Here is a 16133-nt window from a genome sequence, read left to right as displayed (position 1 = left end):
GTAAGTCTTCACACCTTTGGAGCCTTAGTGGTATTATGAGTTACAATTAAGACTAGTAACCGAAAAGCCAACAGTTCAAACCCTCTAGCCACATCACAGGAACAAGGTGAGGCAGTCTGCTTTAATTAAGATTTACAGCTTTCAAAACCCAGTGGAGGGTCACTTTGAGTTAGAATTGGCTTGATGACAGACATGGTGTTTGAGTTTTGACAATTTGCAAAAGTTCTGGGGTTTTTTTGGTTGGATTCCCCCCCCCCCCTTTTCCACAACACCTAATCCCATGTTTTTCACTTGTAAAGAACTGGCAGAAACATAAAGTTTGATGTATGTTTATTGAAAGAACATTTACGAGCAGGAATGCGAAAAGTAAAGAAGAAAAAAGAAGGAACATTTACTCATCACCCGATTTGGGGGGGGCGGGGGATGAGGAATGGAGTGCGGCACTGAGTTTGCCAGAGTATGAATCCAGCTTAAAAAAAAAAAACACACTCAATCCTGACTCGTAGTGCACTTCCACCCCATTTCCGAGGCTGTACATTTTAATCAGAAGAGCGGACCCATCTCTGTTCTGCACAGCAGCTGGTGGATTTGAACCTCCAGAGACAGGTTTTGTGCGAGCTGTGAAAATCACAGTGTTCTGACCTGTGGCAAGTGGAAGTTGCAATGTGTGTGTAACATGGAACTTCCACAATTTCAGTATTTGTGCCAGTGCCTGAGCTGATGGGGGAGAAACTTGGTCACTTGCCCATTATTCTCTGCGTTTAGCCAGAGTGAAACAGACTGATGGGTCTGGTAGCCAACAACTTGGCAACTGCTGTTCCTTCTCACCTCGTGAGATTAAGGGCTGTGAAAAGAAATCTAGTCTAACTCCAACAGAAATCTGTCTGTGTAAAGTATTTTACCTTCTGTAAGGGGAGGTGGTGAAGCCAAGATTTTTCTTTGGTTCTGTCCCTGGCTATCAAGTGAGACAAGAGGGACATTTATTCCCAGTCACCGTTGCAGAGAATTCATAGCGTCTGAAGATGGGATGATAAACAGGAATTGCTTTCCCTCTCTGGACGTTGTTATTTGGCTTCACCTTGTGCCACCACATGAATTTGTAAAACCGAATTTGGACGGTCTGGAAAGTCAAAATTCTCAAACCTGGAGTGCACTTCTCTAATTCTCCCTCTCTGGCGTTTTCCCCCAAGGCCTTTAAGGATAGTAACCAGGGTGGGGGAAAGGAATGTTCATTAGGCATCATGAAGAGTGAAACGTTAGAGGATGCAGAGCCACCTGTTCACTGTATTGCTTGGGCCAGTCAGGCCTGAAGACAGTCCCCATGGACAGGCCTCTAGGCAGCCAGAGGTGCAGCCCTGACTTCTCCTGCGGCCTTTGCTTTCTGTTCTCCCCACAGCCAACTCACATGGCTGGCCTGATTGGAGGAGGCCATCTTCCTTAATGTCTAGCTACCCTTTCCCAACTCCCAATCTTTGAAACATGCGCAAAACAAGAGATCTTTTTCTTGTAAAGGCACCCTCGTGGTATAATGGTTAAGCCCCTGGCTGCTTACTGATGGGTTGGCTGTTTAAACCCACCAGCCACTCCTTGGGGGAAAGGATATATAGCTGTTTTCTTCTAGAGATATTCTAGTCTTGGAAACCCTCCAGGACAGTTCTACTCTGTCCTACAGGGTCACAGCGGATCAGTAAACGTGGATTCTGTTCTCACTCACGTTTACTGTTCTTTCCAGTATCTGACCCCAAAAACCAAGAAAGCTTTGAGCAGCAGCACAACCAAAGTCCTGAGCGACAGTGCTGTGAACCATGAAAGCTGGTGGTGCTGGTTGACCCCAGGGGAAGCGTACAACTCCAAAGAGGCATGATTTCTGTAGTGTGCCCTGTAAGTGGTAGACCAAAACTTGAGAGCGTTAGTCCATCTCTCATGTTGTAGAGATGAAAAGCTAATAGCTTACTTGAGCCTGGATGGAGTCACTCTGCACTGCATTCTGGACCTGGCCATCGGGAACCTGAGCATTCTCTAAGACAAGCCCAAGGGAAACTAGGTGTTTAAAGGTGACCTCAGTTGACATCGGTTGAGAAATGCTTGCCTTTCGTGCCATCCTTTTGCCCTAGGCAATTTGATGGGCAGGTGTTTGGGTGTTTGGTTTTTGTTTTGTTTGGGAGCAAATGTTGATGTTCTTAAAGTTATGGTGGTGCAGGAACAGTTTGCTGTGATCTGTATATATTTGGGAGCTCTTTATTATATTCCATGTAGCCTTTCCACTAATACAGATATTTAGGTTGAGGGATGAGGCAAGAAAGAGAAACTGGGTTTCCCTCTGATAGAAGCTCACATGTTGGAGCTTTTTTTTTTTTTTTTCTTTTTTCCCCTGAAGGGGACCTTCTGCCCAGAAATGCCCTTCCAGTGACCATAGAGTGTCTGGTAGTAACTGCACACTGTCAGTGGTTTTTCTAGTTGACTGCCTACAGCTTAACACAGGCATGTCATGGTCTGGTCCAGCCAGCTGCAGCCAGGCTATTGTGAGAAAGTATATTTTGTCATATTTTTTAAACATTATGAATTATCAAGCGTGGAAACTACTTGGTTATTCAGGGCAGTCATTGTAAGAAATGAAATCCCCCGATTTTGTTGTTGGCTGACCACAGCTCTCAGGTCGTGCCCCTGGATTTGCTCCTGGTCCATCACTGTCCTCTGATGGGCAGCAGGGAGTGGGACTGAGCCCACGGTTGCTCCTTCCTACTCTGCATAAGATAATTGCTAGCTGAGAGCTTGCTTCTAAACAGGAAGTGAGACCCTTGCCTTCGAGGTTTGCTCTGGGAGAAGGAGATGCCTTATTCCTCAGGAATCTAGTCTCTCAGACCGTATCTATACTGGTAAGAAGGCAGCCAAATGCATCACTAGTCAATTTCTGAACAGCTTTTAGGTTCCAAAGCAACCAGGTGCGTCTCTGGAAACAGACGGCAGAGCCAGCCCCAAGGGAGGGGAGGCCTGACTAAACACTGTGCCGGAAATGACCAGGGTGACCAAGCTGTGCACAGTGTGGAGTCCATTCTTCCCGGTGAAAATATGCACCCACTGGCTCGTTTATCATCAGAAGTTAGTGAAACTCAAAAATACAGTGTGTAAAGTGTGGGGAGAACTCAGCTGGAATAAACCAGTCTTTTTTCCCCAAAAACATAATACCCTGCATGGTTTTTCTTTTTTCATAACTAGCAGGTGCGAGCTAATGATGGGAGAACAAGAGTTGGAATTTTGCAAGTTCATGGCTGGTTCACAGATGGTGTCTCCTCCCTGTGACGGAAGGAGAGTGGCCCCAGGACCAGCACTTTGCAACCCTCCGCCGCAGGTAGATTTTAGTTGACTTGACACAGTGGGTTTCCAAGTGTGGAGAGAAGGTTGCAGACTTGGCGAACTTAGAAATGGAAACCCTCACTTCCTAACCCAGACCTGCCAATCAGAAGCTGTGGGTGCCCAGAAGCTGGGGGTGCGCCGTGCCGTCAGCTTTCACGGAACCTCCAGGTGCCTCTGCTGCTCACTCAGGCGAGGACCACAGCTGTGGTGGAATGGCATTCAGGCATGAAGCACCCCACAAAAGGCATGTTCCTCCACAGCCTCAGTGGTCACCCTGGCATTAAACGGAATCCGATGACACCGCAAACCTGAAACAAAACCTGTTACTTGTTTGAAGAAAAGAAAAAGCTCAACTAGCCTTCCTTTAAAGTGGTGTTTTTACACCCTGAACTGTATTAGCAGTGCTGCTTCTCTTTAAAGCCTGTTGGAACCATATAATGAATACTGTTCAGCTGTGCAGCCAACCCGCAGGCGGGCAGTTTGAATCCACCAGCTGCTTCATGGGAGAAGGATGGGCAGTCTCCCACTGGTGACTTGGTTCCCACTAGAGGTCAGGCAGGTATATTTTGTTTTTTTGAGGTAGTTTTTCATGTTTCAGCTTTTATTTATTTAAGATACAGATGTAGTGAGATCGCTGGTGGCACAGTCTCTAGAGCATTGTATTGCGAACCCAAAGGTGGCATCCCTGTGGAAGGTCAGTGAGTGTTGAGTTGAATAAGGTGTAAGGTATAGCAAGGTGGGCACAGGATCACGTGCGTTTCCTAATCTCTCGTGTTCTCTGATATGGTGGGAAATACCACAGATCAGTAGGTAAGCCTGTGAGCACTCAGCTTACGGAGTAATCCACTCCTGCTCTGTTGGGACCGGGGGTCTGAGAGAGCAGAGACTTCAGTCTGTCCTGAAGAGTTAGTTTAAGGGTCCAATCTGCCCCACTGCTCACTCAGACATAAAGCCAGCCCTGTTCCCAAATGCACACGCAGCATTTCCTCCTCTGCCTCGAGCCGCCAGACCGAAGTGTGACCTCCCACAGTCTGCAAGCACAAGCTTGGGGGTTCCCATGACTTCCCACTTCTGATCTCCTGTCTCCACCTACTCCTTTGAGTTCACCAAAATGTTTCAGAGTGCAGGAAAGCATTACACTTAAGACCACTGTTTAATTATAGCAAAAAGGATGCAGATGGATATAGGAAAAGGTCTGTGAGGGTTCCCAGCTCAGAGCTTCCATGTCCCACAGGTAGACCACCCTCCCTGTGCACAGACACTTTCTCCGCCAGGAGGGTCGTAGCATTTCAGTGTCCAGAGCCTAGATTGTATTCTTACTTTGTAGGCATGATTGACCGAATCAAGTTCACTTTCCCTGAAATCAGTTTATATCTCTCAATGGGCTTTCTAGTCTGGCCAGTCCTCACTTGAGAGTCATTATTTCCAGAGCTTCTGGCTCATTCAGCCCTTGCTGAGAATTTGCCTTTCCACCTCAAATAGAATCTGCAAGGTGATAAACTCAATACTCAAACTCACAACTATCTGGTTGATTCGGACTCCTAGCATCAAGGTTCTAAGGCAGTAAATTTTTTTTTTATTTTATTTTATACTGGTTTGTTCACAAAGTTCATATACATTATTTTCACACTGGGTCCCTTTTCCTTTACCTATCGAATTGTGCGACTATGATTAAACCCCCTGCCCATCCTCACCCCTCTGCTCCTCTCCTCCCTTCCCTTGGAGCCTTATACACATTTTACTAGTTATCTATTTATACAATAATGGTCTTATACAGTGTTTATCCTTATGGGACTGAGTTAGTTCACTTAGCATAATGCTCTCCAGTCCCTCCCAAGTTAGTGATTTACAGAATCATTGCTCCTGCATGCTGCGTAGAATTCCGTCATGTGAATATACACTTTTGGGCTGTTTCCATATTCTTGGCAATGGTGAATAACACTGTTATGAACATTGGTATACAAATCTCTGTCAGTGCCTCAGTTCTCATTTTCTCAGGGTATATCCCAAGCAGTGGAATAGCTGGGTCATACAAAATATCTATGTTTAGCTTTTTGAGGAAGTGCCAAACTGCCTTCCAGAATGATTATACCATTTTACAATCCCATGAACAGTGTATAAGAGTTCCTACCTCTCCATAGCCTCTCTTAAATTTATTACTTGCTGTCTGTTAAACTTTGCCACTGCTACTGAGGAGAGATAGTATCTCATTGTACTTTTTATTTGTATCTCTCTTAAGGCAGTAAATGCTAACGGGAATAGACTGCCCATATCTCTCTCACAGCCCTATAGGAGATGGGGACACTTTGGGGAGATAAGACTTTGTTGGCAGCACAACACCCAGCTAGTTACACCACCAAAGCTCCTTAGCAAGGTGATAGGTCCTTAGGCATGCAGATTCTGATCTGGTATGCAGAAGGTGCTCTGGTGGCTTAGTGGTAAGAAGCTGCATTGCAGTCTCAGAGGTGGGAGAAGGATGGGCATTCTCCTATCATGCAATTCACTGCCCCTGAAAACCCACTGGAGGGTCAAGTATGGGCCAGTTCTGACTTGATGGCTCACAGCAGCGTGGAAAAGTAAATTCTCAGCAGGCGTTCAAACCAGAATGGACAGGTTTAAATTCCACTTTTTCACCAAAACTGATTCCAATCCAACTCTATAGTGGCCTTATAGGCCAGAGTAGAACTACCTAGTGGGATTTCCAAGGTTGCAGATCAATTGGCTGGTGGGTTTACACTGCATTTCAAGCACTGTGCTTCAAAGCCCTGGTTATTTTTCATAACCAAGGGTGAAGACCAAATTCTTAGGGTAAAGTTAAATTCCCATAGCAGACAAGCAAGAATGTTGAAGAAGCCTGCCCTAAATCTATGTAGGATGAGAGCTGCAAAGCCTTTTAAGGGCGAGAGTCTTGCTTGTCACCATCATCATCCTTGTTAATTGAACACCATTAATGTCGCTGCCGGCTCAGGGCTTAAGTGCTTGGCTGCTATCCACAAGGAGGCTGCTTTGAACATGCCAGCAACTCCCTGAGAGAAAGATGTGAAATGCATTTCTATGGAGATTACAACCTGGGAAAGTCCGTGGGCTGGTTCTGCTCTAATGTAGGGCCACTCTGAGATGTGATTGATGGCAGTGAGTTGGGTTGGGTTTGTGTCAGGTGCTGTTCAGTGCTCCATCTGTACTGTTATGTACCATCGAGTTACCTAACAAGCCTATGCACAGTGTCTCTGAAGCTTGCCCTATCCTGAGCCAATCTCACTGTGATACTCCCACCCTTTATTACCCCAGTTTCTGTGTCAGTCCATCTCATCCAGGGTTGCCTTCTGCACTATCCCACCACTCTTCCAAGCATAATATCCTTCTCCAAGGACTGGTCATTCTATACAGCATGCCCAGCATATGTGACAGAGCTTCAAAATCCTTGGCTCCAAGGAGCAACTTGGTTTCACCCTCTCTAGTTTAGACCTGTTTGTTTTCTTGGGAGTCCATGGTGTGTTCAATATTCTTTTCCAGCACCATAACTCAAAGACATTGATTACTCTTCTGTCAGCCTTAGTCATTGTCCAGCTTCTGGTGCAAAGCAAGTAATTGTGAAGACCATGGCCTGGATCAGGTGCACTTTAGTCTATAGATGGACATCATTGCTCTTCAGTACTCTGGAGAGGTCCCTGATGGAAGATTTTCTTAATGCAATTCATCTTTTGATTTCCTGACTACTGGTGCCAAGCATGTTGATTGTTGAGCTGAGCAAGCTGTAACTGTTAACAACCTCAATCTCTTCTCCATCCATCACCGTGCTGCCGATTGGCCCAGTGGTGAGAATCTTTGTTGTCTTGATGTTGTGCTTCAGTCCATATTGAAGACTGCAGTCCTTGAACTTCTGCATCAGGTCCTCCTCAGTTTTGGCAAGCAGTATCGTCATCTGCATACTGCAGGTTGTTGAAGAGTCTTCCTCCAATCCTGATGCCACGTTCCTCCTCATAAAGCCCAGCCTCCCGGATGATCTGTTCTGCATATAGATTGAAAAGGTGTGGAGACAGGACACATCCCTGACACACTCCTTTCCTGATTTTGAAGCGTGCGGTGTTCTGACAGCTGCTTCCTAGTCTGAGTTAACCATCTGTAATTAGGAAGTTTCCTCATCTTGTATCTCAAATTTTCAGGTGAGGAAAGCAAAACCCAGAGAGACGAGACCACAGTGCTAGGAAGCAGCAAGCTTCTAACATGCTGTAAGGGTCCACCGCGAAAATGGGCAGTGCAGTGCTTACTGGATTAGTTTGATTTTGCCAGTTCCAGTAGCTAGAAGGGATGAAGCTAAATACACATACTTGGTGGCATTCCTGGGGAGCTCTGGTGGTGTAGGCCATAGGGAGTTGCACTGCTCACCCAAAGACTACCCATCCCTACTGGTTCAGATCCACTGTGGAGAAGGTGTGCAATCCCCTCCTATGCAATTTCCAGCCTTGGAAAGCCACTGGAGGTCAGCTGTGAGTACGAACCAGCTCGATGGCCAACATTATGAAAAAAACAGGTACTTTGGGTTTTTCGCTTAATATTTGATCAAGAAAGGATTTAGGAGGAAGAAGCAGATCATTTTATTCCTGAGTAAAAGCCAGTCACCGGCCCCCCAGACCACCCCCATAGGGACAGTGAGCTGTGTGGCTGTGACCATGGGACAGATCTTGTCTCTACAAGGTTGTGGGGGTTCTAGCACCATTCATTGCCCAGGGCTTTTGCTTCCACTCATGGCTCTGCTGGGCAGGGAATGAGCGATTTTGCTGTCATTCAAGAGGTTGCTTTGGCTGTCATTCTCCCATGAAACTCAGGCTGCAAATGTTAAAAGACAAGACCTGAGGCAAAGATGGCATTCACAGGAAGGGCAAACCCACACTGTCACAGTGGCTCATTGTCGAGAGGACAAGTTTCAAATCAGTAAAACATGTCCTTGGCATGTCCAGTGTCAGTTGTCTGAAAGGGACCCTCCCGTCCCGGCACTGAGGGGGCAGTAGCAGTGTATGCAGGACAGGCACAGCGGGCTCGGCACACGGCCTCCACAGACACGCCTCCCAGAGTGCTGGTCCCGGGAGCCCCCTCAGACTCAGGTGCCCACATCCCACCTCTCTGACTCTTAAATTCTGTTTCCCCTTTCTCTCTCTCCCCCTACCCACTTCATCTTTCTCCTTCCAACCTCCCTCCATGCATCATACACTGTCTCAGTAAGATTGGCTGGCCTTTGAGAAGGGGTCACCAAATCTTCTAAGAAGCAAGCTTCTCAAATTTTGACCTATTAGCTAATACTTCACATTCAACATTCAAATGAGCTTTTCCAAAACAAGGAAGGTCTTTGACCAAAACAATAGGGGTGCAAACTTACTCCTTGTGAGTCAATTTTGAGTCACAGTGACAACCCCTTCCCCCCCATTCAAGTTTTCCAGAATCCTTACAAGAGGAGACAGCCTCATCTTTTCCCTGCAGAGCAGCTGGTGGAGTCAAACCACCAACCTTCTTGTTGGGAGCCCAGTTGGCAATGAAATCCACCACCAGTGGGAAACGAAGCACTGTTTTTCATTTCATTCTCACAGCCTTGTGCGAAGAGTACTGTCGCGTCCCATTTTATACATGAAACCAGAGACGTGGAGCAGTGAGGGATTTGTCCAAGGATCCAGTCAGAGGAGACCTGGTGCTCTGTGGTTAATTGACCACTACTAGCCGAGCTTTAGTTTCCTCGGCTCCACAGTCAACACTCTTGGCTCCAGCAGTCAGGAAATCAGAAAGCGTATCGCGATGGGAAAGTCTGCAGTTAGGGACCTCTCTAAAGTACTCAGGAGCAATGGTGTCTCTCTGGAGACTAAGGTGCGCCTGATACAGGCCATGGTCTTTGCAATCACTTGTTATGCATCAGAGAGTTGGACAATGACTAGGGAGGACGGAAGGAGAGTGGATGCCTTTGAGCTGTGGTGCTGGAGAAGGGTACTGAATGTACCATGGACTCCCAGGAAAACAAACAGATTCATCTTGGAGAGGATTAAACCAAGCTACTCCTTGGAGGCAAGGATTCTGGGGCTTCGTCTGACATACTTTGGACATGCTGCCAGGAGGGACGGGTTCTTGGAGAGGGACATCATGCTTGGGAGGGTGGAGGGACAGCGCAGGAGGGGAAGACCCTCTATGAGATGGATTGATTCGGTGACTGGGGTAATTGGGATGGGTGTGTCAGAGGCAGTACGGTTGGCACAGGATAGAGCAGGGTTTAGGGCTGTTGTGCATAGGGTCGCTATGAGTCGCAAACGACTCGACGGCACATAACAACAAACAACAACTAGCTGTGATTGATTCCCATTTACCGTGACCCAGGAGGACAGAGAAGAACTGTCCCATAGGATTTCCATAGCTGTAAATAATTATGAAAGCAGATGTTTTCTGCTTCGGAGTTGCTTGAGGGTTCCAACTGCCAAACATTTCTCCACTAACCAAAAGCTTGGCAATTTGAACCCTCAAGCTACTCCTAAGGGAAAATCCCATGTGCTTTCATAAATATTTACAGCTGTGGAAATCCTATGGTATAGTTCTTTTTTGCTCTTCTGGGTCACTGAATGGGAATCCATTCAGCTAGTAGTGGTAATTAGACCCAAACCCGGGCCTGACTGGGTTGTTATAAGGCTTCCCTTACCAGCATTTGCTGGTGGTGGAGACACGCAGATGCTTCACTAAGCCATCTCTCAACACAGACCTGGTGAAGACTGAGGAGGGAGGGGAAGGATCAAAAGAGCCATGGGTATGGCAGTGAGCTCCTAGAAGTACAGAGAGTAAAGAGGTGCCCGGATGCCAGTCCAAGACCTTGAACTTGACCGAGTGACAAGACTAAGGTTTAGGCCCACCTTGTGAGAAATGTTTTATAGCTTCTGTTATTTGGCTGGAAATATACAAAAAGTAAGTGAAACAAGCCTCTTCCCAGAAAAGCCATCTGAGTCGTCCAAAATGTGAATCAAAATTGCGCCATTCGAAGAGTTTGCTGTAGGCCCCAACAGCTCACAGCATTCCTTGTTCCTGAGCTTCATACGGAAGTGGAGTGGAGGCTGCTGTCCCCCAGAGGCCGTGGGAGCCTGGGGGCCTCCAGGAAGCCTTTCTGTTCACCAGGTGGTGGAGTGGGGCCTCCTCCCGCCAGCTTCCCTTGTGTAGTCCTTGGCACACACTGGCTTGTCATTCATTTTCCCAATTGTCTCCTCACTGGGGATGTGGGCATCCCAAGGGCAGGCTGGCACTTGGCCAGACCCCTGAGGGCAGTTCCAACTGGTGTGAGTAGGGGAGTCAGTGGGCACTGCGGAAGGACAAGACAAAGGCAGGCCTGCAGGCGGCCCTCCAGGACCAGCAGGGCAGCTGTGAAGCGCTGGCTCCGGGGCCCAGTCGCAGAGCCAAGCCCAGCACTCCGGCCTGGCTGGACACAGCCTGCGAGAGAAGGGCAGAGCCACTGCCAAGGAAGGCTGTTGCCATGTCTAAGCAGGTGCTTTGGCTCTGTGAGAACAAGGGACACGTCACAGTGGAGGACAGGAGGGAGGAAAGGAGATTGAGTGACAGCAGGCGTTTTTGAAAAGCTCCACAACCAGCCTGTAGGTGGAGGGGGCTGGGGAAGATGGCTGAGGCCGTCCCATTGTTGCCAGGTAAGGTTGATGGAGGGTAAACAAGCCAGGCCTGAAAAGAGCCACAGTGAAAGGCCAGGGTTCTGCAGGGGCTGAAGGGAGACACTGAGTCAGCACAGAAGAGCCACAGCAGCTTGCCTGCTCATCCAAGATTCCGGGGACTGCAGGGGACAGGGTGGTGGAGGGGACAGAGCTCCTGCAAGGACACACAGGCGAGAACAAAGGAGGGAGTGCGTGAAGGCTCAGACCAGCCCACAAAGGCTCCAGCTCCAACAAAGACCGGCATGGGCATTCCACTGTGCGGGGACTGGCCAGGAGGACCGGAGTCCTGTGGTGGTAGCACACTCTGTGCATGTTAACAGTGGCCTGAGATCAAGGTTGCGCTTTCCCGCAGAAGCCAGGAATACTCAGACCTGCTCTCTTCAGAGACTGATGGGGCCTGGAGAGGCTCTCCAGCCTCTCCCAGAAGGATGACATTTCCTTCTGCCCCCCTTGGCAGCAGCAGCGGGCTTCCGTGAGTGTGTGCTTGCTCTGCGTGGTCTCCCGCGGGCTGTCTCTGTGGAAGCCGACTGTCACATATTTCCAGAAAGCAGCTGCTGGCTTTGAGCTGCGAGTCAGTCATCCAGCAGCCAAGCATGCTAACCGCAGCACTACCTGGGCAATTTGGTTAACAGTCAAAAATACATCACTAAGATTCGCTATGTTGGCTCAGAATTGCCCCATTTTCTCCTTCCATCCCTCCTCCAGGGAGCTCTGGTGGCCTGGTGGGTAAGGAGCTGCTCTGCTAATCCAAAGGCAAGTGGTTCAAATCCATCAGCGATCTAAGAAAGACAGATGGACTACCTCCTCTAGTGCAATTTAAAGCCTCTTGAAAACCCTTTGGAGTGTCAGCTAGGAGTCGATTCTGACTCCACAGCACATAACAACATCTCTCCCACCAGCTCTACTCACCCACCACTTCTCACAGTGCCCCCACACCTCCATGACAAAGCATCATCACCTAGCAGAAATCTACCCCTCTGGCCACATCTCAACTGCTGGGTTTCTGGAAAGCAGAGTCCAGACGTCTTCATCCAGGTCCAGAACAAAGACGGGGAGAGAGAGGGACAGACGTGTGTGTGTGGGGGGGGGTGGTTCAGGGAATGTTTCAAGCCCACTCTCGCCAACTCTCAGTCTCCCATCACCCTGCTGCTCTAACCAAGCACATGCCCAGCTGGGCCACCAGGAAGGCCTTGGAGCGAAGGCCATGATGTCTCCATGTCTCTTTCCCAGGTCGCTCCAAGGCAAGATTGGGGAAGAGTTGCAGAGTAGGGGCAGAGTGGGGATGAAGGCTGATGGCTAGAGGCACAGGCCCCGCTCAGTGCCCTGTCAGTGACCCACAGGCCCGCCTGGGTAGGAAGAAAAGCTGCCTCTGGACAGTGTAGGCCGGAACTGGAGCAGGGGGCAAAGGGCCTGGTCAGAGAGAGGAGCTAGATCTAAGGTGGTTCTGACCTGTGTGCGATGCACAGCTGGACCAGGCTCCTAGGTCAGCACGTGGGGAGGTCAGACAGGAGGCTGGAGAAACTGAAGAGTCCTCCCACCCTCAAAACTGGGGACCGCCAGTTCCATCTTAACCAGCAGAGGAACTGGAGAGCAAAAAAGGGTGTCTTCTCACTTGGAATGAGAAGTGAGATGGTTTCTTCACAATTGAAGGAGGGGGAGCCTCTGCTGCCCTGAAAGGGAGTAAGAGGGGGCAGGAAGGAAACAGGCTGCAGTGGAAGAGTGGGCTCCAATCACAGGCCAGAAGGGCCAGGTCTGAACAGTTGCTTAAACCGTGGGATGTTAACCAAAAGCTGGGCCTTGTGCTTGAAGTTGGCTAACTTCCATAGACGTCTGTTGTTAGGTGCCATCGAGTCCACTCCAGCTCTCAGCAACCCAGTGAACAGACGTGCACCTGTCCTGTTTTGCGCCGTCCTCACCATCTCGGCCAGGCTTGAGCCCACCGTACAGTCACCATGTCAATCCTTTTTTTTTTTTTAGAGGCTCCCTCTCTTTCTCTGGTATGCCCCCCTTTCCCAGCATGTCTTTTTTCCAAGCAACATGTTGACAACATGCCCAATGCACGTGAGACAGAGTTTCACCGCCCTTGTCTCTGAGGAGCGCCCTGGCTGAACTTCCTCCAAAACAGTCGTGTTTGTTCTCTGGCAGTCCGTGGGATATGCAGTACTCGTCATACCACCACAACTCAAAGGCATCAATTCTCTCATCCTTATTCATTGTCCAACTTTGAGATGCAGAGGAAGCAATTGACAATACCATGGCTTGCGTCAGGTGCACCTTAGTGTTTATACTGACGGCCTTGCTCTTTGGAAACCCTACGAACAGTGTTACTCATATAGGGTCGCTGTGAGCTAGAATCGACTGGACTGCATCGGGTTTGGTTTTATCATTGCCTGGGAGCTGGATCTGCCTCCTAGGACCATTAAAGAAGTAAATGTGTCAGGAGCTTGGTCCAACACCAGGCAGGTAACACACAAATGCTCAGTGCTCCTTGGAGTTCCCTGCCCCCTCGTGGGCCTGCCACCCCTACACTTTCCATTCTCCCCAGTTGGGGTTGTGAATCATCAGGTGCAGTGTCCACACAGACAGGTGCCTTTCACCCCCAAAGCATTCTGCAACGTGAAATCTCTCCAGAGATTCATGAGCTCAAGGTCAGCGTCTGAGCTACAGGAGCTTTCAGAGCCCCCCCTTCTAGTTTCCTGCTGTGAGGGCATGTCTACCCTTGGGGATTCAGTATCCTCTTCACAGCCTGAAGCTCCCCATTTCTTCTTCATGCCCTACCCCAAGTCCACCCAGTCTCCACATCCTTCTGAACTGTGGGGCTCTGGGCACCCCTTCTTCATCCCACCCCCACAGCTTCCAGGAAGGTGATAGAAACAATGTTTTAACTGGCCCCCTGGAAGCAACACACACACAGCACTGCCTTTCCCTCACACAGCACGTCATCCTTTCCTCAGGCCACACCTGCCGCCTCTCCTAGTGGAAGCTGCCCTGACATTTTCATCAACCCTCTGTGTTGCCACAGCCCACGTCCCACCAGAGTCTAAAATTGCCTGCTGTGGCACTGCCTGCTCCATGCCCCCAGTCTCTCTCACATCCTTGTCTCCCACTCACAAATGTACCCACCACAGGCTCCTCCTCTGCCATTCACCTTCCACGTGTGTTCTGACCGTAAACCTAACCAGCAGGGTCCATGGTCTTCCCCTCTGGTATACCTACAGAGCCCACCCGCTGACCCTGCTCATGGCGAGTGATCGAGTGACCCGGATTTAGCAACTCGGCGTTAGACGCTTCAGCTTTTCTGTTTTAATAATTTAAGACTGACACATCATCCATTCACTCCCAGTGTCCCAGGCTTCTGGTCTGCGTTCAATTGCAGGGGAAAAGGCCATCCCCTCTTCAGACCCACTGCTGCCTGCTCTGCCACCCACGGCCACCAGGGAGGTCCAGGCAGAGTGTGTGGCTGGTGCAGCTGCCTCCACGTTCAACCAGGTGAGGACAGAGACCTTGCAGGCCACGCTGCAGCCGTTCTGGCTTCCCCTGAGCAGCAGCATAACTCAGGTGACACGGGCTGGGCTCGATGGAGCCGGCGACCACAGCTACACCTCCCTGAAATTCGTTGATTTCTCTCTTTTTTTTACCCCCTTTAAACTTATCCTCTCCCAGAAGTCTGTAGTATTCTGGCTGCTCAGTCTCGATGTTCTCCTGTCCAGGAGTGGCGTTCAGATCTGCCAGGACGCACTCCCAGTGTGCAGTTTTGGAGTATGGGGGCCACTGGATAGAAGACCGTTACTCCAGGATACAGCTCATTTCTGAATAAAGAGCAATGTACAAAAGCAAGGAGAACCATAACTGAAAATGAAAACAGTCAAGGCCAGTATGGCCAAGTACCTTCTTTGTTGCTGGAATGTTGGGGGCTGAGGGGGCTCTGACAGAGCAAGATGCGACCCCAGAGGTGAGGTCGACCCTCAGAGAGCTGAGGGATTTGCTGAATCTCTCCTCCCATCAACATCACTGACACCACCACTGGCATGGAAAGAGGCCCACAGTTTCTTTCTCCAGTTCTGCATAGATGAAGGGCCTTTCAGATGGTGGAGGTGGTGAGAATGGCGCAGGACCAGGCTAGGTTTAGATGTGCTGTACACAGGGTCGCTCTGAGTCAGAGCTGATGCCACATCACCTCGTAACAGCAGCCTTAAGCACAATGCACCAGCTGGCGCCTGCCTCTGCCCAGGGCCGTCCCTCACGGAGGGGCTGGATGCCACTGTGATGTGTGTCTTCTCTCCTCAAAGCAGCACATTCCCAGCACTGCCCGGGAGGCTCGGCGTCTGCACAGTGACAGGTGTGAGCAAGGGCACCTGTGGGTCACCGCGGGCCAGACCGCTGTCTCAGCACACGGATCGACAAGCTCTCCGCGTGGGCCAGCAGCGCTTCTATGTGAGCCAAGCCCAGCCCGGCCACCTTGGCCCCGTTCACCTCAAGGAGCTCATCCCCCACCCCCAGCAGTCCCGAGTACAGCTTGGCTGTGCTGGCGTCAGCCATCTCTCGCACGTAGAACCCTGCGAAGGAAAACAGAAGAGTTTATCAGAGGAAATCTGAAACAGAGGGAGGTGTGTCTGTGAGATGCTGACCAGACTGGCACTGTTTGTACGATGAGAAGGCTGGTGCTGAGCGGGCGTGCACGCATGCACACACACACACATACATGCACACGCACTAGTCCACCTTACAAGCCAGCTGTTGCCATACAAATACAGTGTTCCCACCTCTGTGGGATAACATCATTTCTCCATCTCCTCTTTGAAAATGGAAATGTGTGTGGATGAGCTAGGCAGATTTTTTTAAAAAACTGACAGGAGTTATTATTGGAGAATATAAATTTTAAAACATGAGGTATGAAAAATACCTACTTAGCCTTGGAACATATGAGCAAGAGCCTATGGTGATGAAAGAAGAAGTTCAGGCTGCTTTGAAGGATATGGCAAAAAATAAGGCTCCAGGAACAGATGGTATACCAATTGACATATTTCAGTTAACAGATGCTGCCCTGGATGTGCTCACCAAGTTGTGCCAAGAAATCTGGAGAACAACCACTTGGCCAAC

The sequence above is a fragment of the Elephantulus edwardii genome, unplaced genomic scaffold, assembly GCF_000299155.1.
Source record: "Elephantulus edwardii isolate Elephantulus edwardi_28Jun2011 unplaced genomic scaffold, EleEdw1.0 scaffold00061, whole genome shotgun sequence".
NCBI classification, from domain to species: Eukaryota; Metazoa; Chordata; class Mammalia; order Macroscelidea; family Macroscelididae; genus Elephantulus; species Elephantulus edwardii.
This window is presented reverse-complemented; position numbering follows the sequence as displayed.